We start from the raw sequence: 24,358 nt of genomic DNA, 5'->3' as shown, positions 1-24,358 counted from the left end.
CTGAGAAATAATTATGGTCAATAAGATAGTTCAGACCAGCTGAGGATGCTCTGGAAGATTTCACTCTTTCAGTTGAAGAGCCAGATGTCAGAGCTCTATTCTTATCGCTTTATTTTGATCTTTAAGATGAATGTGCTGCCTGCAGCTTGAAGTGATCATGTTATTACAAAGGAAAGACAAAGGAAACCTGATACTGACTTAGTTGACGTAGAATTAATTTAAACATTCAGCTTCTTTTGAATTTGTTGTGGGAGGAGGGATATTGCAACTATATTTTTAAGTTACTATTGGTTATATTTTCATCTCTTACTCCTAAATTGTGTCCCAGTTGATACAAGTGTTAAATTGTGTTCTTTTTTGATGATCTTTCAACTTGATGAATGACTTAATATTTGTTCTTGACAATTTACATTTTATTCCTCCATCAGCATCTTTTGCAGCATACTTAATTTACTGTTAAATTATCAGATCCACTAAAATCTTTCAAATTAATTTTTAATATTAATGTTTATGACATATAAAATACACTGCATATATGCAGTTTACATACATACACCTGCATATACATGAAATGAAGTTTTATTCACAAATTTAAAAAACAAATGTCACTGACACATAGATCAATGGAACAAAATAGAGAGCCCAGATCTGGACCCTCAACTTTATAATCAAATAATCTTTGACAAAGCAGGAAAAAATATCCAGTGGAGGTGGGGGAAACAGTCCTTTAAATAAATGGAGCTGGGAAAATTGGAGAGCTACATAAAGTAGAATGAAACTCAACCATAATTTTACACCATACACAAAGATAAATTCTAAATGGATGAAAGACCTCATTGTGAGACAGGAATCCATCAAAATCCTTTTCAGTATCAGCCACAGCAACTTCTTCCGAAACACATCTCCAAAGGCAAAGGAAACAAAGTGAAAATGAACTCCTGGGACTTCAAGATAAAAAAACTTCTGCACAGCAAAGGAAATGGTCAACAAAACAAAGAGGCAACCCATGGAAGGGGAGAAGATATTTGCAAGTAATATTACAGATATCCACGATCTATAAAAAACTTCTCAAACTCAACACCCAAAAAGCAAAATTACCAAGCAAAAAAATGGGCAGAAGACATGAACAGACATTTCTCCAATGAAGACATACAAATGGTGAACAGACACACGAAAAAATGTTCATGCATCATGAGCCATCAGGGAGATTCAAACCAAAACCACATTGAGATACCACTTTATACCAGTTGGAGAGATTGTAGAGAAAGGGGAACCCTCTTACACTGTTGGTGGGAATGCAAGTTGGTGCAGCCACTTTGCAAAACAGTATGGAAGTTCCTCAAAATTTAAAAACAGAGCTATCCTATGACCCAGCAATTGCACTACTGGGTATTTACTCCAAAGATACAGATGTAGTGAAAAGAAGGGCCAAACGCACCCCAATGTTTATAGCAGCAATGGCCACAATAGAGAAACTGGAAAGAGCCGAAATACAACAGATGAAAGGATAAAGATGTAGTCCATATATACAATGGAATATTACCCAGCCATCAGAAAGGATGAATACCCAATATATGCATCAACATGGATGGAACTGGAGGAGATTATGCCAAGTGAAATAAGTCAAACAGAGAGACAATTATCATGTGGTTTCACTTCTTTGTGGAAGATAAAGAATAGCATGGAAGACATTAGGAGAAGGAGGGAAAAATGAAGGGGAAGAAATCAGAGGGGGAGACAAACCATGAGAAACTATGGACTCTGGGAATCAAACTGAGGGTTTTGGGGAGGAGGGGATGGGTGATCCAGATGATGGGTATCAAGGAGATCATGTATTGCATGGAGCACTGGGTATTACATGCAAACAATGAATCCTGGAATGCTACATCAAAAACTAATGATGTAATGTATGGTGATTAACATGATAAAAAAATGTAATAAAAAATGTCAAAGATGGGGGCACCTGTGTGGCTCAGTGGGTTAAGCCTCTCCCTTTGGCTCAGGTCATGATCTCAGAGTACTGGGATTGCATCAGGCTCTCTGCTCAGCAGGGAGTTTGCTTCCCTCTCTCTTCTCTCTGCCTGCCTCTCTGCCTACTTGTGCTCTCTCACTGTCAGATAAATAAATAAAATCTTAAAAAAAAAAAAAGTTAAAGATGAATTTTAGACACTTTGATTAGATTACAAAACAAAATCATTTGTATGTTAAAAGAGGTCCCGAATCTAATGTTGAAACAATTCCAATTCTATGAAGCAGTTACACAAACCGTTTTTTTTTTTTTGTAGTGTGCTTATACACAGTAACTCATTAAAACTGAATCTACTCGACTCTCATAGACATTTGTAATTTTTCCAAGCAGTCCATTTCCTCACTGTATATGAATTCATAAGGAGTTGATATCAACATGTCTATTCTTGAATTGGCTTAAAAGTTTTACTCTGTTCAGCAATGATTTAGATACTGCTAAATTGAGTTATTGTCACATGAACAGTAAGGCATTTGCTATTTCTATAAGAAATGGATCTTGAGAAATTTAAGTATTAAGTTATACTTTCTTTCCTATTTGTGTAGAAGCAAAGAGAAACCTTATAAACTTCTACACCAGATTTTTCTTAAGGACTAAAAAGCACAGTAACTCCAAAACACAAATCTCTGGGTAAGAAATTGTTAACAGTAACCCAAACTCATTACAACTTCAGCAAATATTTACTGAGCTCCAAATGTGTATCAAAACTATTTTTCTCTTCCAAGTCTCTATTGTCTGTTAGAGGACAGGGAAAAGAATTTAAGCCATTCATTGTACATTCTCTAGCAGCAGGAGGCTTTGGCAACACAAAAGAAGGGAGAAGAAATCAGTTTTAGAAATGGAGACCAGAAGTAGAGGATAGGTGGATGGAAATGAGTGAAAGGGATGAAGAGACAATGGGATGAGGAAGCAAAAAAGTATAACATATTCTGGCAAATGCACACATGCAGTTGAATACATTACCAATATGAAGGAAAGATGGTGCTAGATGAAGAAAGGGTCAAAAACGTTTCATATAGGGACGCCTGGGTGGCTCAGTTGGTTAAGCAGCTGCCTTCGGCTCAGGTCATGATCCCAGGGTCCTGGGATCGAGTCCCACATCGGGCTCCTTGCTCGGCAGAGAGCCTGCTTCTCCCTCTGCCTCTGCCTGCCTCTCTGTCTGCCTGTGCTCGCTCGCTCTCTCTCCCTCTGTCTCTGACAAATAAATAAAATCTTTAAAACAAAACAAAACAAAACAAACAAAAAAAAAAACGTTTCATACAAGTCTTTACATATTATGCAAAGAGGTTGGACTGTATCTATATTGCAATGGGCAATTATTGAAAATATTTTAAAAGAATGATAGGATTAGGTTTATTTATATTGTGAAATACCATTCTGGTCACAGGAGAAAGCTTAGGTTTTAGATAAGTAGAATTTGGAGAGATCAGACTATGGGCATGGATGCCAGTTAACATTCTGTTATATCAATTCCTAAATTGGTCACCTAAATTAAACAAGTATCAAAATAAAAATCTGTGAATGGATTGCAAGCTATCAGGAAATCAGGCCATCAGGAGAATTCCTGAAGATTTATTTTCTCTGTGATATAGATAACAAGTTAAAGATGATGGAAGATGATAGACCAGAGAGATTGAAAAATAGATATAGGGGAAAATGGAGAGATTATGAGGTAGTCTGAAGTGTTCCTATTCCTGTCATAAAATGGGATTCATCAGATGAGGTTTTCTCCTACCTTTGCCACTGAATACTAGATAATATTAAACTGTCAATTTTTTGTTTTTGTTTTAACTGTATCAATTTGGAGACCTACATGATGTCAGGCATTCAGCCATTCATATACATTTTTTCCACTTAATTCTCTTTTAACAACTCTCTAAGATTTATTATTTCCATTAAGGCAGAGACTTGCCCAAATCTGTATATTTAGCAAGTGCCAGAGGAAGAATTATACATACAGTTTTCAGATTCTAAATCCTTTGTGTTTATAAAAACTTTCTAGTTACTAAAATAAGAGTTTCCTCTTCCTTTGGAATTACACACACACACACACACACACACACACACACACACACGGGCTAAGATCTCTAAGATATACAGATTATATTCCTATTTCATTTGAGAGAACTCTAATTTTCATGCTTATCAATATCTTTCAATGGATAAGGTGTCAGAGAATTTTTCATTAAGTGAGAAATCTGTGAGGGAACTCTAGGATGCATAAATAAAGCAAAAATCTGGAAATCCTGTGGTGAGACAGCAGCATATGGTTCATAATATTTTTAAAGGAATTACAGCTAAGCAACATTGTTATAACTCCAGGTATCAGTTGGGTGCAATATATTTACTTTAAAAATGTTATCAACATCATCAATAATGATTTGGAATAACAAAAAGGGGAATTATGAGACTATTTTCTTTTCTGCTTCTATGAAATGATCAACATTTTACTTAACATTCATTTTGTAACTCAATATGCCCTATACAAGTGAAGACTCCCATTTTTCTCTCCAATGTAGACAGACACACTGGCAGTATCACCTGTGCTGAAAGTAACTCATACTTACTGGTGGTGTTGGGGTTTTCATGACCAATGCTCAGGTACTGGGTAGCCAGAAAGGGAACAAAATCCAGGCAAAAGATGCCTTCCTTACTAGTGTTTTGATTATCCAGGTTCATTAAGCTAAAGATAAGGTCCATTAGCATTAACTCACCATCTGACTTACCTAGCAGTTAACTTCAATTTGACTCTTGATCTGTTAGTGATATAGAACTTCAGAAAGGAAGCAGGTGCAGAGAAACAATCAGAGATGGTGAATCACTGTCTTGACAATATTATTTTATGATCCTAAATATAGGCAACTACTCTAGCATGATACTTAACATCTTTCCTCTCTTACTTTTCACTTGGTACCATTTGTAGTTAAGATGATTAAAGGTCTAGCATAGTATCTTTTCTACTGGCCAGTTTCCTCTACCCTCTGAAACTGAATAGTTATCCTTGAAAATAATGTTTTTGAGATTTAAGTTTAAGTTCTAGAGTGGATATATAACCATTAAACCTGGTGAGGGCTGGTGTTAAACAAACATGAAGTTAGTATGCTTACTTTAATATGGAAGAATTGTAGGTCATTGTACTAAAAACACCTGTTCCACTGGCTTCCAAGAGCACCTGGTATATCTGACTCTAATTTATTAAAGCATTCGTGTATCATGCAATCAAGTCACACTTTTGTACAATTGTAGCATTAAAGGGAGCTTAGAATTCATATAATACAATCCATTCTGATGTAGATGACCCATTCATAAAATATATTCAACTGCTGACATAACAGCTCTAGACAAGGGGACTATCACAAAATAATTTTCCTAACAGTGAAATATTTCTAACAATTAAAAATATGATTCTTGCATAGAACAAACATTTCTATTTCTAGTTATTCTAAAATTTATCTTGAGGCTTATGAAATCTGAAATTCTAGTATATATAGTCATGAATTTTTGCTCCTTTCTACATGCAAGTAGAGGGAAAGAAAAAAAAATATATATATATATTCAATTTTAGAAGTGGAGACTACATTTAAAGAAGATATTCTAATTATAACCATGAGCCCAAATTTTGTTCACATAAATTTTTCAGTATCTCATATGGTATAATTCAGTCTGTAAGAGTTTGGGTTTAGGACTCAGCTAACCTTCTTTTCATGGGTTAGTTTTTCCTTTACTTTCTAGGACCTTGGAAAGGACTTAGATTCTTGCCTCCAAGGTCTATTTATCCTTTTTTTAAATTTTTAATTTTTTATAAACATATATTTTTATCCCCAGGGGTACAGGTCTGTGAATCACCAGGTTTACACACTTCACAGCACTCACCAAAGCACATACCCTCCCCAATGTCCATAATCCCACCTCCTTCTCCCTAACCCCCTCCCCCCAGCAACCCTCAGTTTGTTTTGTGAGATTAAGAGTCACTTATGGTTTGTCTCCCTCCCAATCCCATCTTGTTTCATTGATTCTTCTCCTACCCACTTAAGCCCCCATGTTGCATCACCACTTCCTCATATCAGGGAGATCATATGATAGTTGTCTTTCTCTGCTTGACTTATTTCGCTAAGCATGATACGCTCCAGTTCCATTCATGTTGTCGCAAATGGCAAGATTTCATTTCTTTTGATGGCTGCATAGTATTCCATTGTGTATATATACCACATCTTCTTGATCCATTCATCTGTTGATGGACATCTAGGTTCTTTCCATAGTTTGGATATTGTGGACATTGCTGCTATAAACATTCGGGTGCACGTGCCCCTTTGGATCACTACGTTTGTATCTTTAGGGTAAATACCCAATAGTGCAATTGCTGGGTCATAGGGCAGTTCTATTTTCAACATTTTGAGGAACCTCCATGCTGTTTTCCAGAGTGGCTGCACCAGCTTGCATTCCCGCCAACAGTGTAGGAGGGTTCCCCTTTCTCCGCATCCTCGCCAGCATCTATCATTTCCTGACTTGTTGATTTTAGCCATTCTGACTGGTGTGAGGTGATATCTCATTGTGGTTTTGATTTGTATTTCCCTGATGCCGAGTGATATGGAGCACTTTTTCATGTGTCTGTTGGCCATCTGGATGTCTTCTTTGCAGAAATGTCTGTTCATGTGCTCTGCCCATTTCTTGATTGGATTATTTGTTCTTTGGGTGTTGAGTTTGCTAAGTTCTTTATAGATTCTGGACACTAGTCCTTTATCTGATATGTCGTTTGCAAATACCTTCTCCCATTCTGTCAGTTGTCTTTTGATTTTGTTAACTGTTTCCTTTGCTGTGCAAAAGCTTTTGATCTTGATGAAATCCCAATAGTTCATTTTTGCCCTTGCTTCCCTTGCCTTTGGCGTTGTTCCTAGGAAGTTGTTGATGCGGCTGAGGTCAAAGAGGTTGCTGCCTGTGTTCTCCTCAAGGATTTTGATGGATTCCTTTCTCACATTGAGGTCCTTCATCCATTTTGAGTCTATTTTTGTGTGTGGTATAAGGAAATGGTCCAATTTCATTTTTCTGCATGTGGCTGTCCAATTTTCCCAGCACCATTTATTGAAGAGGCTGTCTTTTTTCCATTGGACATTCTTTCCTGCTTTGTCGAAGATTAGTTGACTGTAGAGTTGAGGGTCTATTTCTGGGCTCTCTATTCTGTTCCCCTGATCTATGTGTCTGTTTTTGTGCCAGTACCATGCTGTCTTGATGATGACAGCTTTGTAATAGAGCTTGAAGTCCGGAATTGTGATGCCACCAACGTTGGCTTTCTTTTTCAATATCCCTTTGGCTATTCGAGGTCTTTTCTGGTTCCATATAAATTTTAGAATTATTTGTTCCATTTCTTTGAAAAAGATGGATGGTACTTTGATAGGAATTGCATTAAATGTGTAGACTGCTTTAGGTAGCATAGGCATTTTCACAATATTTATTCTTCCAATCCAGGAGCATGGAACTTTTTTTCCATTTCTTTGTGTCTTCCTCAATTTCTTTCATGAGTACTTTCTAGTTTTCTGAGTATAGATTCTGTGCCTCTTTGGTTAGGTTTATTCCTAGGTATCTTATGGTTTTGGGTGCAATTGTAAATGGGATTGACTCCTTAATTTCTCTTTCTTCTTTCTTGCTGTTGGTGTAGAGAAATGCAACTGATTTCTGTGCATTGATTTTATATCCTGACACTTTACTGAATTCCTGTATAAGTTCTAGCAGTTTTGGAGTGGAGTCTTTTGGGTTTTCCACATATAGCATCATATCATCTGCGAAGAGTGATAATTTGACTTCTTCTTTGCTGATTTGGATCCTTTAATTTCCTTTTGTTGTCTGATTGCTGAGGCTAGGACCTCTAGTACTATGTTGAATAGCAGTGGTGATAATGTACATCCCTGCCGTGTTCCTGACCTTAGCAGAAAAGCTTTCAGTTTTTCTCCATTCAGAATGATATTTGCGGTTGGTTTTTCATAGATGGCTTTGATGATATTGAGGTATGTGCCCTCTATCCCTACACTTTGAAGAGTTTTGATCAGGAAGGGATGCTGTACTTTGTCAAATGCTTTTTCAGCATCTATTGAGAGTATCATATGGTTCTTGTTCTTTCTTTTATTGATGTGTTGTATCACATTGACTGATTTGCGGATGTTGAACCAACCTTGCAGCCCTGGAATAAATCCCACTTGGTCGTGGTGAATAATCCTTTTAATGTACTGTTGAATCCTATTGGCTAGTATTTTGGTGAGTATTTTCGCATCTGTGTTCATCAAGGATATTGGTCTATAGCTCTCTTTTTTGATGGGATCCTTGTCTGGTTTTGGGATTAAGGTGATGCTGGCCTCATAAAATGAGTTTGGAAGTTTTCCTTCCATTTCTATTTTTTGGAACAGTTTCAGGAGAATAGGAATTAGTTCTTCTTTAAATGTTTGGTAGAATTCCCCCGGGAAGCCGTCTGGCCCTGGGCTTTTGTTTGTTTGGAGATTTTTAATGACTGTTTCAATCTCCTACTGGTTATGGGGCTCTTCAGGCTTTCTATTTCTTCCTGGTTCAGTTGTGGTAGTTTATATGTTTCTAGGAATGCATCCATTTCTTCCAGTTTGTCAAATTTATTGGCGTAGAGTTGCTCATAGTATGTTCTTATAATAGTTTGTATTTCTTTGGTGTTAGTTGTGATCTCTCCTCTTTCATTCATGATTTTATTTATTTGCGTCCTTTCTCTTTTCTTTTTGATAAGTCGGGCCAGGGGTTTATCAATTTTATTAATTCTTTCAAAGAACCAGCTCCTAGTTTTGTTGATTTGTTCTATTGTTTTTTTGGTTTCTATTTCATTGATTTCTGCTCTGATCTTTATGATTTCTCTTCTCCTGCTGGGCTTAGGGTTTCTTTCTTGTTCTTTCTCCAGCTCCTTTAGGTGTAGGGTTAGGTTGTGTACCTGAGACCTTTCTTGTTTCTTGAGAAAGGCTTGTACCGCTATATATTTTCCTCTCAGGACTGCCTTTGTTGTGTCCCACAGATTTTGAACCGTTGTATTTTCATTATCATTTGTTTCCATGATTTTTTTCAATTCTTCTTTAATTTCCTGGTTGACCCATTCATTCTTTAGAAGGATGCTGTTTAGTCTCCATGTATTTGGGTTCTTTCCAAACTTCCTTTTGTGGTTGAGTTCTAGCTTTAGAGCATTGTTTTCTGAAAATATGCAGGGAATGATCCCAATCTTTTGATACCGGTTGAGTCCTGATTTAGGACCGAGGATGTGATCTATTCTGGAGAATGTTCCATGTGCACTAGAGAAGAATGTGTATTCTGTTGCTTTGGGATGAAATGTTCTGAATATATCTGTGATGTCCATCTGGTCCAGTGTGTCGTTTAAGGCCTTTATTTCCTTGCTGATCTTTTGCTTGGATGATCTGTCCATTTCAGTGAGGGGAGTGTTAAAGTCCCCTACTCCACAGTCTATTTATCTTGAAAGAACACTAATGCATACTTCAATAGGCAATGAATGTATTAATGTTTATAACTTGTTTGTAAAATTTAGTTCAAATTTAAAATTAAAGTATCTTAAAATATGAATAAAACATAATATATATGCATAAATGACAAGCGTATTTGTATATTCTACATAGTTCATTCAAGGAAGGGTTCCAGTGCCAAAATTAATCCATATTTATAAGGCCATTGTAAACTATGATCTTTCTGATACTGGTCAAAAGTGATTATCACCCAAATCAGATAAAAGTCTAGCTTAAACAAGGAACAAAGAAATGTATGATAAAGTACTATGAAACAAGAACTATTAAAAAATACACACCTTAGTCTATCTAATACTTTGTGAACATAAAAATTTAATGTTTTTAGATATATAAAATATGATAATATAATTTTCTCTATAGAGTGATCTATATATACAGATTTATTTTATTTATTTATTTTAATATATTGAAACATTTAAATACTGAAGAAATGCTAAATCCTGAAATCCTTTTCTCCAAAGTCCCCTGATTTCATATCATGTATAGAAGTTTTCCAATTTCAAAAAACTACCCATTAGGACATGCTTTTAAAGTGCTCCAACTTAGATTATTTAAGAAACTCTGATATATTCATTCATTTAAAAATTTGATTGTTTCTGTATCTTGCTCTTTTTTGGCATTGTGGATACCTAAATAAAAGACAGATCTCACCTTTCGAAATTTCAGTCTTGTGTCAAATATTTGTGAAAGAAAACTGACAATTACTATGTATTTAAATAAAATGGTTAAAATCTTATTGTGTGCTTGGAAAGCGATAATCTAAACATTTTACGAATACTCAATTATGCCTCAAAGAAACTTAGAAGATGGGTATTTATTATCATTATTTTATAGATATAAACTAAGACAGAAAGATTAAATAACTTGTCCAACTCACACAGAAAGAACACATTAGAATAAGGCTTTGAACTCCAGGTGAAACGTTCAAAACTCCAGAGCCTAATCTCTTAATTAACATTATGCTTGGAATGATAAAGAGAAGCATCAAATACCCATGTTCACACATGACAGGACACATAAGTTAGACATTAGACATCAAAGACCTATTCTTGGGGACTGTGATGTGAGATGTAAGTGTTACAATCAAAGGGACTACTTAGTAAAAATAATATTTCTAATACTGTAAAACAGAAACAAATAAATGACAAGGACTGGAAATAAACACTGCTCTACACACTGGCAAGTTGCTAAGAGAGAACTTCAATATTCTCATCATATGCACACAAAAAAATAATTAAGTGAGGTGATGTTATTTTATAATTTATTCAACAAAAATTTATAAATTTTATATTGTATCCACTTTAATGAATATGTTTGTAAGTATCTCCAATGTGGAAGGTTTTTTGGTTTACTATAATAAAGAAGTGATGCTCACGAAATGTGGTTAAATAGTCATGGCTCACAACCTAGTGCCTATGGTATTTACCCCATTTAAAAAAAAAATCCTTTTTCTGGAAAGTTTTCCTTTCAAGAATTCAACAATTTTTATGCAAATATTGGTGTGACTATTAGAGTAATTAAATATAAAATATTAACGGTAAAGATCATTTCCCCACATTTTTATATTAATATTTTATATAGTTACATTATAAATGATGATAAAATGGAACAGATATTGTAAGACTCAACAAAACCTCCTTAGTTAAAATGTGTGCTAATTTACTTCCATCAAAAATGATGTTGGAAACTGTTTCAACTACTGTAGTGAACAAACTGGCATGTAGTTCTAAAAAGGCTTGCATACTGAAGCCCATTTTTATGATGATATTGTATCTCAACTGGCATGTTCCTTAAACAGGCATTCATCTTTTGCCTTACTTGTTTTACAAAATAAACATTTGAAAACATAACTGTTCTCTATTAGTTGAAAAGAAACTAGAGACTACAGAAAAGATTAGGTGTGCCTATGTAATCAAGATGAAAATCTTGCAACTTTTTCATGTTACTAGATTATCAGTTCAACACCTGAAAATTACTTTTCCTGTAGTCTTAAAGTGTTTCAGTGTCATCAACTGATTATAACAGACACTGAAGTAAATATAAGGTTTGGGGGCTAATATTTGATTCTAGGTCATTCAGTACATACACATGTACTTCCTTCATGTACAAAGAGAAGTTCTGTTTTTGATATTTGGGCTACCCACCCTTATTTTTTAGATTGTTATGATAGATTCCCTAGCTAAAATTAGTATTCTCTGAAATTGGAGCATTGATTCCTGGATTTCAATGCCATTGTTTTATCTTTTCAACACACGAGGTTACTCGATTTTTTTAGGTTGTTCACTCGGTCTTTTTTCTCTACTCTTTCTTGTTGTTTGGTTTTATTTATGAGGCTATTTTTTTCCCCTTGCTTAATCAATGAATGATGAACTATCTGCTCAGTCTGATTCTTTTCATGTTCATACATGAATGGAAGGGTGTATGCATTCTCACACATATAAAGAATGTCTGCTGACATTTGAAGCAATATGGGAAGCTTAAAGGAAATATTATATATAAAATTCATGAATTTAGAATATGTATCTCTGAAAAACTCCTTTTAGGTTATTTTTTGACTCTGCAATACACCATTTTTAAAAAGCTGTATAAGTGAAAGAGTGACATGGGGGTGGGAGTGATAGAGGTGTGGTTTTATAAGCAGAACATGAGGAATCCTTGTGGTGCTGGACTGGGCAGTGTCTTGACTGTTGTGGTAGTTACAGAAATCTACCAGGTAACGAGGTGTATTACACACACACACACACACACATGTACAAAAACACATAAGAATAAGTACAAGTGAAAAGATATAAATAAGATTAATGGATTGCATCAATGTCAATATCCTTCTAGATCATATGGTCAAAATGATTGTCACCAATGAGGGTCTTAGGAATATCCTTCCTTCAATTTTCTTCCCTTTTTCAATTCTTCAAACATCCATGAACATGGTTATGATAAATATGATTTGACAATATCACCTTCCTTTAGTGATTTTGGTGGATTTAGAATTATGTTCAATTCCTTAATATAGTTTACAAGGTATTTCAGAACCTAGAATATTTCTGGACTGCTTCAGATGAATTTTCTACACTTCTTTATTTTGCAATCCATATAAACTTATTTTAGTTTCTAGAATGTGTTTTCTTTTCTCTACATTTTCCTATAAAGTATTCTAACAAAATCTTCATACTCCTCTAGAGCTCACTATGAATCTAAAATTCCTTTTTATCATATTCCTCTTACTTATAGCTTCTCTATAATGAAAACTTAAGTGCTTTCCCTGGTGTATGTCTTAATCACCTCCTCTTGACCTCACTAGTGAGGGAGAGAGTCCCGTAAGAGGGTTATGTGGATTTATGAACACACAATATCCAACACTGGGCAGATGAAGGCAACAGAAGTTTATCAGTCAGAGGTGCTCACAGCTCAGGGGCAGAGGACACTGAAGGTCATGCAATCAGACAGGGTTGTCCTCGGGAACAGAGTGAACACAACAGCCAGGGACGATGTGAGTCAGGCTTTGTAGTATCAAGAGGTGGAAGTGCCTCTTTGTATCCAGGACAGAATGTGATTGGCTTGTTTGAATAATTCTGCAGTTTGGCAGAAAACCAAAACCTGCTTTCAGGAATAGTAGGAACTGCAACCTGTCCATGTGATAAGGAGCACCAGGGGACTTTATCCATGGGAGCAGAGTGGACAAGAGAACTTGTGGTTTGGTCATTCAAGGTCCCCCAATTTTACCAGATTTAAAGGCAGAACAGCACATTATCTATTCACTAAAAATATGTAAATTTTGATTTCTTTTTCTCTCAAGATCATACTAACCCTTTGAAAATAGTACTTTCATACTTTGTATTTTAGGGAAAAAAAGGTCAAAATTTACATTGAATTTATTAGTACTTACAAATTAAATTTTAAGTTATTCACCACCATGTTTTCTAGTACATATGACACTAATTTGTCTAGAGAGCGAAGAAAGGGAAAATTCAAGATATCTAAATCTCAAAACATTAACCTTGATTCAGAGATTGAGAGGTATGGGCTCAGAATTATGTTTTAGTATGTGCATAGAATTATTTATGAAAAAATCCTCAAGAAAAAACAGCAATATACAATATGCATTGATTTGTGTGCAAGAAATCCCATATTAAAAATTAGTGACTATAGAAATAGAATGTTATTGGTATACCCATATTAAATTAAGCATTAATAAATGAGGGGAAAACACTGGTTTCTATGTTACTACAGTATTTTTGCTTCCCTTTGTTTATAAGTTATTTAATTACATTTTCATCCTTTATTATAGTATCTCATAATTCTCATTAAATTTTCTATGTCAGTATATTTATCACTGCAACAGGTATATAATTTATAGGTTAAAAGTTTATTGTAGCTATTTGTTATAATTAGTAGATTGCTGCATTTTTCCCCAAGAAAGAGTTTAATGGATTTTGATTTACTGTCATTTGGAATACTTGATTCAACTATGCTACTGTACAGAAGTTCTGAATTTGAGCCAAAAGTAGTTGCAGTACTACATTTGTTCTGTGTATAATTTATGTTGTTTGGAACCTCTGAAGTGAAATATACAGCTTTGTACATTATGATTACTTTTTAATAAAGACTTGAAACACTTTTGACTTGTGCTTTGAGAAAAAAATTTAAATATGTATTTTTAGATGAGTTTACTGACATTTCAAAGACGACATCTTAGAAGAGACATTTCTTTCAAGTGATTTTTAAAATGATATACATATATCTTCCACTTGAATGTGTTTCTGAAACAATCTCAAAATGTACTGAAATTAGGCTAAGCCCATGATCATAACCTGATCAGCCAACTACTTAAAAAATAAGGAAAGCTCCCTCATTATTCACTATTGTTTCACTAAATGAACATTTAAAGTGGTTCTGATCTGGACATATTTTATTAAATGTTGAGAATAGCATACCAAATAAAGCAGGGATCATTTGTCTCCTAATGAATGAAAATCATTCAAAATATTAATTTAATGAAAAAATTTTTAGGAGGATCTCAATCTGCTTTGAAAATTTTATTTTACATAAAGAAGCCACAACATCATATAGAAGGAAATGTAATACCAATATGAATCCAATTCCAGTTAGTAGATGAACTGAACACATTCAAATATTCACAGGAATAGGATACAAAGATTCCATCTAAATATCCAGTTTTACAAAACCATAAGATACCTAGGAATAAACCTAACCAAAGAGGCACAGAATCTATACTCAGAAAACTAGAAAGTACTCATGAAAGAAATTGAGGAAGACACAAAGAAATGGAAAAATGTTCCATGCTCCTGGATTGGAAGAATAAATATTGTGAAAATGCCTATGCTACCTAAAGCAGTCTACACATTTAATGCAATTCCTATCAAAGTACCATCCATCTTTTTCAAAGAAATGGAACAAATAATTCTAAAATTTATATGGAACCAGAAAAGACCTCGAATAGCCAAAGGGATATTGAAAAAGAAAGCCAACGTTGGTGGCATCACAATTCCGGACTTCAAGCTCTATTACAAAGCTGTCATCATCAAGACAGCATGGTACTGGCACAAAAACAGACACATAGATCAGGGGAACAGAATAGAGAGCCCAGAAATAGACGCTCAACTCTACAGTCAACTAATCTTCGACAAAGCAGGAAAGAATGTCCAATGGAAAAAAGACAGCCTCTTCAATAAATGGTGCTGGGAAAATTGGACAGCCACATGCAGAAAAATGAAATTGGACCATTTCCTTATACCACACACAAAAATAGACTCAAAATGGATGAAGGACCTCAATGTGAGAAAGGAATCCATCAAAATCCTTGAGGAGAACACAGGCAGCAACCTCTTTGACCTCAGCCGCATCAACAACTTCCTAGGAACAACGCCAAAGGCAGGGAAGCAAGGGCAAAAATGAACTATTGGGATTTCATCAAGATCAAAAGCTTTTGCACAGCAAAGGAAACAGTTAACAAAATCAAAAGACAACTGACAGAATGGGAGAAGATATTTGCAAACGACATATCAGATAAAGGACTAGTGTCCAGAATCTATAAAGAACTTAGCAAACTCAACACCCAAAGAACAAATAATCCAATCAAGAAATGGGCAGAGCACATGAACAGACATTTCTGCAAAGAAGACATCCAGATGGCCAACAGACACATGAAAAAGTGCTCCATATCACTCGGCATCAGGGAAATACAAATCAAAACCACAATGAGATATCACCTCACACCAGTCAGAATGGCTAAAATCAACAAGTCAGGAAATGACAGATGCTGGCAAGGATGCGGAGAAAGGGGAATCCTCCTACAGTGTTGGCGGGAATGCAAGCTGGTGCAGCCACTCTGGAAAACAGCATGGAGGTTCCTCAAAATGTTGAAAATAGAACTGCCCTATGACCCAGCAATTGCACTATTGGGTATTTACCCTAAAGATACAAATGTAGTGATCCAAAGGGGCACATGCACCCGAATGTTTATAGCAGCAATGTCCACAATAGCCAAACTATGGAAAGAACCTAGATGTCCATCAACAGATGAATGGATCAAGAAGATGTGGTATATATACACAATGGAATACTATGCAGCCATCAAAAGAAATGAAATCTTGCCATTTGCGACAACATGGATGGAACTGGAGCGTATCATGCTTAGCGAAATAAGTCAAGCAGAGAAAGACAACTATCATATGATCTCCCTGATATGAGGAAGTGGTGATGCAACATGGGGGCTTAAGTGGATACGAGAAGAATAAATGAAACAAGATGGGATTGGGAGGGAGACAAACCATAAGTGACTCTTAATCTCACAAAACAAACTGAGGGTTGCTGGGGGGAGGGGGTTTGGGAGAAGGGGGTGGGATTATGGACATTGGGGAGGGTATGTGCTTTGGTGAGTGCTGTGAAGTGTGTAAACCTGGCGATTCACAGACCTGTACCCCTGGGGATAAAAATATATGTTTATAAAAAATAAAAAATTAAAAAAAAAAGAAATTGAAGGAGACACAAATGGAAAGAAAGCTCATATTTATGAATGGTAAGAGTTAACATTGCTAAAATGTCCATACTACCGAAAACTATCTGTAAATACAATTCCTATCAAAAACCCAATGTTAGGGGCCCCTGGGTGGCTCAGTGGGTTAAGCCGCTGCCTTTGGCTCAGGTCATGATCCCAGGGTCCTGGGATCGAGCCCCGCATCAGCCTCATTTCTCAGCAGGAAGCCTGCTTCCTCTTCTCTCTCTGCCTGCCTCTCTGACTGCTTTCATCTCTCTCTGTCAAATAAATAAATAAATAATCTTTAAAAATAAATAAATAAATAAAAATAAGTAGATAAATATCCAGTTTTATTCTTCCTACTATTTGTTTGGGTTATTTAAAGTAAATATCATAACATAATTTAATTTTAGGGTAGGTTATAATATGTAATTTGCATCTTGTGATATTTTGCTAAGACTGAATAGAACCCACCAAATTTTGAGTAAGTATGATTTCTTCAGTTATGATAGTGATTATGTCCTGAAATTTTGCACAGTATTTCCAAGTAAGCTAAGATTATGGTTGCTCTGATACCCAGCAAAATACGAGGAATTTCAAGGAATATGCAGTACTTTCAAATGTCCCAGTGAAGTCAGCAGAAAATATACTAAGCAAAAAAGCAACAAAAAAATAACCAATAAAACCAAAATCACATTAAAGATGTCTAAAAGAGATCACACAGGAAAATAAGCAGCTTATTTTTAAAAATACCATCTAATTCTGTTTATGTGGGGTTTTTAACAGTTGTGGAAATTACTCTAAAAATGGCAGAACTAAACCCTACTGGGAAAATGTTAATAGTTGGTAGATCACAAAGAAAGGATCTAATCATCTGGGCAACTTCAGGGACTGCTAAAAGGTAATTGAATCTGATCACAGTATTATTTTTTTTAAATACAAGGATAGTTTAGTTTAGTTTAAAGTTACTTTTTTGTTGTTTTTACAGTGAACTAATTCACTAAAAAAAAAAATTCAGTAGACAAAGTAATTGAGAAGCATAAATGTCATTCACAGGGCTGCAATATTTTGGCAGGTTAAATTTCACTCCCACATGATTTGAATGAAGAGCTCCAAGAGAAATTGTCTGGGTGCAAAGCAACCCCAAACAAATTTTGCGAATGTATTAGTCAACATACACACAATATGAAATTGACAAATTCAGCGCGGACCTATTCCCCATGTATATTGGAAAATAGAGTCTGTGAGTTAGCTTTAAGTGACTTATGAGATAGGGATTCCATTTATTTTGCCTGTATTTTTCATTCTGTAAAATATTTTAAGGCAATTCCACAGATGCCACAGATCTATATTGTCTTTTTTCTCAATATAGGAATTCACTGTTGTTTTATTTACTCTTAAATAGGATTACGAAATGATAGCTCTGGAGCATAAAAGTTTTTGTTATAAAAGAATATATAGAAGAATAATTATACAGGCTCAGAGACATATGGACCTAAAAGAATGATACAGTGCAGTGGTTTCATCATTAAGATGTTTTTTAAACAGGGGTGCCTGTGTGGCTCAGTCAGTTAAGCGGTAAGCATCTGCCTTCTGCTCAGGTCCTAATCTCAGAGCCTTGGGATCAACTCCAGTGAAGGGCTCCCTGCTCAGTGGGGAGTCTGCTTGTCCCTCTTTCTCTGCCCCTCTTCCTCTGCCCCTCCCCATCTTCCACCTATGCTTGTCCTCTAATAAATAAATAAAATCTTTGGAAAATATATATTATTATAGTATGTAAAAGGTGAAATTGTGGTTATCAGAACCACCTATCTCTTACATAGCAAATGTGGCTCTCCATTCTCTCCTACATTCCAGATATGGCTCCTTAGGAGTTAAACAAGCCCATCCCCCATATCTGCCACATACATCTTCTTCTATACTTCTTATAACTCTCTACTGTAATGCAGTATGGTTAGGCACCTCTCCCAACCTGAGCAACATGGACAATGAGATCAGGTGCTATTTCCCTCCTGTGCAGAATCTAAGCATCTTCTTCCTCTGGTTGTCAGAAACCAATGGAAAAAAACAGAGTTCTGGCTCCAAAAGATAATTTTAAAAGACTACATCAAAACTGTGAAAGCTTCTGGAACATGCCTTTACCCAATACTCGCTAGACTGTAAATACGCCTGAATGCCCTATTTTGGAAAGTGTGGCTTAAATAGCTTATCACTGAGTGCCTTAAATGGGCTCCCACCTGGGCTAGTATTTATTTAACCAATTAGCACTGTTTGGCTTGAAGATTTCACAACTGAAAAAATATGGGTAAGGAGATATGTGGCTATCAGACACAGAAAAATTCTAAACCATAAGTCCCCAGTAAGCCACCGTTGTCCGGAACCAATTAGGAAGCCAAGAGTAGAACTCCCAAGAAGCTACCCAAGCGACAACAATCATGGCTAGAGCATCCTGCTCACTGAGACATTGTTTTATAAGATTTAAATATTATTTTAATTATGGAATGCACACAGTGGCACTCTGGATAAATGAAAAGTAGAATTTTATTACTTACAGCTGTAAAGATGAGAAGAACAGCAGATGGCGCCACACAGGGTGTTGCACCCTTGGAGGAAGTAACTGCAACCTGGAAATAGAGGGGACAGCTTATGTACAGCAAATCGGGTGGGGATAGCTAGGTTTTGCAAACTCCAAGTGGTTCTGCTAATTTGAATAATTATACAGGCTCAGAGACATATGGACCTGTCCCTAGTCATCTCCTACTTGACCCACTCTTAAGAATTCTGGTTCATACCACCTGTCACCAAAACCCCAAGGCTGGTGAACGCATCACCCTTCCCTCTCCCGATCAAGTTATAGTGCTTCAGTGCCAAGCTCCAGAGTGCAGGGAAAGGGGGGTCTGAACGAAAGAATGTGCAGGAAACAGACTGCTCCGGGGTCAGAACTGGGGCGTGAACTGTGCATGAGCTGACCACAGTTCCATAGCCTTCTTGGAACAAGCATGGAATATGTATTTGCAGTGATTTTACAGACTTTCCTTAAGGAAAGACTTAGTCTCTCTTTTAATCAATGAGTTCCAGGTTTAAGAACTGACCAAGATCTGGAAACTAGGAAGGGATTGGGCAGAGCAAATTTCTGTGGGCTTGGAGAAGGCCCTGGGGCAGAATGACACACTCAGGTGTTTCATGAACATGAAAACATGTCAGCTGTAAGGTGAATCTAACCTTTTGTGGAACCATCTTCTTCAGGTGTAGCTACAATCAGAGGTGAAGGCATGTGATGGGGGCACTTTAAGGTCTTTGCTACAAGAGCTTTCTTAGACCAGTTTTAATGAGTTGACAGGTGAATTTCCATGACCTCTATGGAATATTTGTATCATTTCACAAGCAGGCTTTTTATGATACAATTTTCACTGTTGAATGCCTTTTCAGATCCCATCTCCTATGCATAAGTGATAATGTGATGGATGTGATGGATGGTTTCTCTGGTAGTTGTTTTTTTTTTTTTTTTCAGTGTTCCGAAATTCATTGTTTATGCACCACACCCAGTGTTCCATGCAATACGTGCCCTCCACAATATGCACCACCAGGCTCAGCCCACCCACCACACACCCTCTTCCAAAACCCTCAGTTTGTCTCTGGTAGTTTTGTTTAAATTTTAAAATAATCATACTCTGTCTCAGCAAAGCCAATCCATCTCCATCTTATTCAGTTTGTAGTTATTTTATTTCTTTTGAGAAAGTGGTTTAGGAAGTCAGGTTTCCCTCTATGAAGTGCTACAGGTATTGACTGGGAAGGAGCCAAGGGGACTGTGGTATTGTTACAAAGTATGTGTAAACCTCCCTCAGCTCTTTTTTTTTCCTAATTTAAATTCAATTAGTCAACATATAGTACATCATTAGTTTTCGATGTAGAGTTCAATAATTCTTCAGCTGCGTATAATACCCAGTGCTCATCACATCCCATGCCCATCACCCAATTACCCCATCTTCCCAAACACCTCCCTTCCAGCAACCCTCAAGTTGTTTCCTATAGTTGAGTCTTGTGGTTTGTCTCCCTCTCTGATTACTTCCCATTCAGTTTTCCCTCCCTTCCCCTATGATCTTCTGTGCTAATTCTAATACCACACTTATGAGTGAAACCATATGATAATTGTCTTTCTCTGATGGATTTATTTTGCTCAGCATAATATCCTCCAGTTCCACCCACATTGATTGTAAATGGTAAGTATTCATCCTTTCTGATTGCTGAGTAATATGCCATTGTGTGTGTGTGTGTGTGTGTGTGTGTGTGTGTATCTCACATCTTTTTTTTTTAAGATTTTGTTTATTTATTTGACAGAGAGAGAGAGATGACAAGGAGGCGGGGGGGGGGGCAGTGGGGGAAGCAGACTCCCGGCCAAGCAGAGCACCCAATGTGGAGCTCAATTCCAGGACCTTGAGATCATGACCTGAGCCAAAGGCAGAGGCTCAACGCACTGAGCCACCCAGGTGCCACTATCTAGGCCCTTGGGGAGATAGTTAAGTTCATTTATGAAACATAACCCAAATAGTAAACTATGAGATTTTTAATAATTTAGTTGCTTTAAATTTTATAGTAACCCTAGATTTTCTCATAATACCTGACATGAGAGATGCTTAAGAAGTATGTACTGGATAAATAAATGAACAATATCTATCATTTTTATACCTTTATCTAATATATCTTTCAATATTCCATTCTCCATTCCCTTCCAAACAAACTACAGTGTCAACTCTACCAAAAGAACCTCATTGATCCAAAATCCATTTCTCCATGTTCATTGTCCTTTATCATTTTCAATTTCTTTTTGTTAAAAATTTCATTTTGCTTAATTTATCTCCCACAGGGTTTCCTTTTCCCTACTGTAAAACTCTGTCACATACTATGCATCTTTCATGGAACTTATGGGGATATTATACTATTAATTGTAGTTATCTTTTATGTATTTTATACTGCTGTTTTTTTCTGTTATTATTTTGGGTTTTTTGGTGATACTCTTTTGGATAATCTGTACTTATAAAAAGGATGATGGTAATAAGTTTAGGGAAATATTCTACAAATAAAAAATGTTATTTCTTTGAAAATGGTGAGTAGGCTGCTATGTAATAAACCATTTGCTAAACAATCGGGATGCAACAGTGAGACATACACACAAAATCGTTGTTCTCATAGCACATACTCTAATGAGATAAAAATGTGAAATATATAATTATATGAGCACTAGAAAGACACCACTAAATTCTGTAAGTGAAAAGTGCAAGGCACTATAAAAACTTAAAAATGGAGAGGCATCTGGGTGGCTCAGTCAGTTAAGGGTCCGACTCTTGGTTTCAGCTCCGGGAATGATCTTGGGGTCAAAGGGTCAAGCTCCATGTCAGGCTCCACACTCAGCGCAGAGTCTACTAGGGATTCTGGCTCTCCCTCTTCTTCTTCCACTTCCATCCCCTCCACTCTCACCATCTCTAAAATAAATAAGTAAATCTTAGAAGAAGAATAAGGGAAAAAAACACTTAAAAATGGAGATAAAGAAAAGCTTTCCCTAATGGTAAACATCATAAACTGATTTCAAAGTGTTCTGGAGTATAGAAATTCTAAGATCAAGGTTCTAGCAGGTTCAGTGTCTGGTGAGAGTTGGCTTCTTTATGGACTGCTCTCTTCCTATTATAACTCACAGGTGGAAGGGGCAAGAGAGCTGTCTAGGGCACTAATCCCATTATGAGTGCTCTGTTCTCATAACCTAATCACCCACAAGGCTCCACATGCTCATACCATCACACTGGGCTTTAGGTTTCAACATATCATTTGGGGGGGTTGCCCAGGGGGTGGGGGGGACAAACATCCTGACTATAGCAATAGCCAAGCAAAGGATTTTGTTGTTGCAGTTATTTTGTTTGTGTGGGAGAGTAATGACTGACATTGTTAATATATCATTTGGGAAGATGGAGCCTAGCTCCCTGGAAGCAAAGATACAAGAAACTTTGGCTGGGGCATAATGAGCCCAGGAGAGCTGGGAGGAAAGCTAATCAGGGGCTCCACTGCGTAAGGCATTCTGGATGAAGCTACAGATATTTTACACTCTAGGGTAATTCTTTATAAATGTTATCTACAAATGATTATTACAACACTATTTCTAAAGTAGAAAATAGAAAAAGTGCTTAAAATTTAAAAATGAGACATTGTATGTTATATAATATTATAAAATATTACATTGCTCTTAATATTTGTAAAATATTGAATGACATTAGAAAGTACTTATAAAGTTCAGTTGAAAAAAACGTTAGTACACAAGTGTGTATCAGTATGCTTAATTAGTATATTAATATAATTCTAAGCATTAGCATACTTAATTAGTACAAACTTAATTATATAGCAATCATATATGTATAAGTATAAAGAAAAACATGCATAGACAAAAGCAAGTATGTGGTGCTTTAAACATGGAATTTTTTAAACTCTGACTTTTTTATGTTTTCCAAGTTCAGTAATAAAAATAATATATTTATGCCTTATATTTTAGAGAAAACCATCCTATGTTCATTAATATGATATCTAAGTATTTTTGGAATGTACCATTCAACATATTTCTTACATAATTAAGACATTGTGATGATCATATAAAGCCCTAGCTCACAGACTCACTTTATCAGAGTACATAATTAATTCACACATAATTCATCAAAAATGTACTAAAATGCCTAAAGTATTCTCAAGAAGACACTAAGAGGGAGGATGATATTGAAGTTCAGTAAAAGTACACTCAGTAAATCTAACACAGAAAACATTAAAGTAGCAAAGAACCTTAGGGGTAGTCTAAACATTCCCATATTTTAAACAAGGAAACTAAGGTCCAGAATGGTCAAATTATTTGTATAAATGCTATTGTGACTGAGGAATGAAGTCACACTTAGAAGCATGATGTTTTGTTTTAGGAGCCCTCACGTATTTGATGAATACACTAGAACTAGAATTAAGTAGCATGTGTAGAATTTACTCTGGCCAATTATGTTCTTTTTCAGGTTTTGCTTGGTCTAAAAACCTTAGTAAACTATATCTCTTATCTTCTCTCACATGTTTTATTTAACTCTACAGCACTTCCACCAACAAAATAATATTCTTCCACAAAATAAACTTATAAAAACACATCCTGCCAGTAGCACTAACTTCTCGTTTTCAGAATTAAGAACTCAAGTTACATCTACATGTGAACAGAACTGCAGCAAAAACATCAATTCCTTTGGCTATCTTCATTATTGATACCTGTTGTTGGGACTGAATCAATCTTGAGGCCATCTACATCAATCGTTACAACAGCTTAAGTGAGCCTATCAGTCACTCTATGGAACACACTGCACACGTGACCATGACATTACATTAAATTGCTTAACTTTAGCAGTTGCTAAATTGCTTTAGATTTTTAAAATCTAAAAATATTATCTTGCCAATGTACATATTTCTTTCTAGAGCTGCATGTTCTTATCTTGTCTAAAGGTTTTCTGCCTTTTCTTAGAGGAAGATTGAAGACTGAGATAATATATTTAAGGTACAATTCCCTTTCTCTTTTTCTTCTATTTTAAAGACTATTTAATTTCCTTGTTACTGTTCATCAAATTTTCTTATACAATCTCGGCAATAAGTCTGAAAAATAATTAATTTTATGATGCTTCCAGAAACATTTAGAGACTCACATAAATTAAAATACATTACATACATAATTCTCAATTGAGTAAATGTCTCTGTTGATACACTGAACAGAATTTTTAGGCACTAATGTTGAATTTTGAAACA

The sequence above is a fragment of the Mustela nivalis genome (assembly GCF_964662115.1).
Source record: "Mustela nivalis genome assembly, chromosome: 15".
Classification (NCBI taxonomy): domain Eukaryota; kingdom Metazoa; phylum Chordata; class Mammalia; order Carnivora; family Mustelidae; genus Mustela; species Mustela nivalis.
Note: the sequence above shows the minus strand (reverse complement) of the source record.